At 39.5% G+C, this 2308-nt stretch overlaps 1 protein-coding gene across 1 annotated transcript in view; it reads right to left on the bottom strand.

Moving 5' to 3' along the window:
* The window catches only part of TATDN2 (TatD DNase domain containing 2), a 24271-nt gene extending 24229 nt beyond the window's left edge, over positions 1–42 (bottom strand). The window contains exon 1 of the mRNA XM_025050712.1: positions 22–42. The gene's annotated coding sequence lies outside the window, so the exon portion shown is untranslated. The remainder of the gene's footprint in view (positions 1–21) is intronic.
* Between the last annotated feature and the right edge of the window lie 2266 nt (positions 43–2308).

The following is a 2308-nucleotide window of genomic DNA, read 5'->3' as shown; positions in this document are numbered from 1 at the left end:
CCGAGAGCCGACCACACTGGCCTCCGCAGCGCCCGCCTCCCGGAACGAGCCCTGCGGCCCGCAGCCCGGCGTGCGGCGGGGGCGGGCTCTGCGCCGAACGGAGGATACCCATTGCTCCAATCGGCGAGGGGCGAGACTCCGAGCAAGACGGAGCTCACCCGTTGGTCAGGAAGCTGGGAGGCGGAACCTTACGCCTTATGAAACTCGTCAATTGGTCAGGAGCGATGCAGAGCGGAGCCACTCACATGGGTCCCAAGAGCGCGAAGTTGAGGCAAGGCTACAGTTCCTCAGGCAGGCCCTTTTCTGCGTGTAGGGGGCGTCCGTGGACCGGGGTGCTGGAGTATGGCTCCCTGCTGCTCAGCATCGCCATCCTTAGTTGGACATTTCAGATCTGGATTCGTTCATCGAACCCACACCATATACAGAGCAGAAAACCAGGTGACACACCCAGAAAGTGGTAATAGAATTGGAATTAGATTTTAGAAGCCACGAAAGAAAAGACTACAAAAAAATGTAAAATATCCTCCGAGCAAAAAATGAAAGTCAAGAGACAGGTACAAACTTAGAAAAATATTTGCAACACATGGCAAAGGGCTGATGGCCTTACTATGTAAAAACTCTCCCGATAATTAAAATGGACAAAGAAGACGAACCAATGAACAGAAACAAATTACGAAAGCTCTTTAATATATTAAAAAATGGCTCCACCTGTTATTTAAAAAGTACAAATAAAATTGTTTTCACCCATTAGAGTGAAGGATCGAAAAAGCATAATATTCTTTGCAGCTGAGGATGTGGGGAAATGCATTCCTATATGTCACTGATGGACATTTTTTAAGCTAGTTATATAAACTACAGAATATACACCCATACAACGGGATATCAGGCAAAAAGAATGAAGTGATCCAAAAGTACTGTTGAGAAAGAATGGCCAAGTAAGGCATGAAATAGCATAGGATGTAGAACAATGAATTAAATGTACATAGCAAAAATAATAAGTGGAGCCTAAAAGTATTTTTAAATGTCCGAGAATAATCATTGTGTATTTGTTTCTAAGAGTTTTACTGAGATAATTTACATACCATAAAGTTCACTCATATATAGTTCAATTTTTTTTAGTATACAAATGGTTTTTAGTATATAACTGTTTTTAGTATATTTAGGGTTGTGCAACCATTACTATAACCATAATCTAATATTAGAAGATTTTCATCATCCCCAAATCTTGTGACCATTACCACTCCCCTTCAACACGCCCCCCCACACACATACACACACTCCTAATTTCTGCCTCTGTAGATTTGCCTGTTCTGAACATTTCATAACAACGTAATCATAATATATGTAATTGGTTTCTTTTACTTTGCAAAATTTTTTCATGGTTCATCCATATTGTAACATATATCAGTACTTCATTCCTTTTTATGGATAATTTTTAATTAAAGTATATGAATAATACTCCAATGTAAGGATATACCACATTCTGTTCATTCATCTGCTGATAGACATTTGGGTTTTTCTACTTTTTGGCTATTCTGAATATTACTACTATGAACAGTGGTGCACAAGTTTTTGTAAGGATATATGTTTTCATTTCTCTTAGGTAGATATCTACCAGTGGAATTGCTGGATCGTATGGAAACTATGTTTAACCTTTTAAGGAACTGCCAAACTATTTTTCCAAAGCAGCTCATCATTTTACAATCCCACCACCAAACTAGGAAGATTCCAGTTTCTTCACATCCTTACCAACACTTATCTTTTTTATTCTAGCCATCTGAGCAGGTACAAAGTGGTATTTCATTGTGGTTTTGATTTACATTTCCCTAATGACTATTGCTTACTTTGGTTTGGTCCTCAATTCATACGGAGACTGCAGTCAAGAAATCAAGAGAAGGCCTAGAGTCAGAAGGGCAGCAATAGAAGAATTAGGAAAGATCACTCAGAGCAAAACTGTATCATTAGAGACCAAGGCTAAGATCATCCATACCCTCATATTCTCAATTACTATATATAGTAAGTTGGATGGTAAAGAAGGCTAACAGGAAAAAAATGATTCATTTGAAATATGGTATTGGAGGAGCGCATTACACATATCTGGACCACCAGAAAGACAAACATGTGGGTCCCAAAGCAAATCGAGACTGAAATAACATTCATGACAAAGATGACAAAACTGAAGCTGTTTTACTTTGGCCACATTATGAAAAGGCAGGGTTCTTTGGAAAAGACAATAATGCTTGGAAAAATAGAGGGCAGCAGGAAAAGAGGAAGACCAACTATGAGATGGACTGACTCCATAAAAGAA

The sequence above is a fragment of the Pteropus alecto genome, unplaced genomic scaffold, assembly GCF_000325575.1.
Source record: "Pteropus alecto unplaced genomic scaffold, ASM32557v1 scaffold75, whole genome shotgun sequence".
NCBI lineage: Eukaryota > Metazoa > Chordata > Mammalia > Chiroptera > Pteropodidae > Pteropus > Pteropus alecto.
Note: the sequence above shows the minus strand (reverse complement) of the source record. Positions and strands in the feature narration are given on the sequence as shown.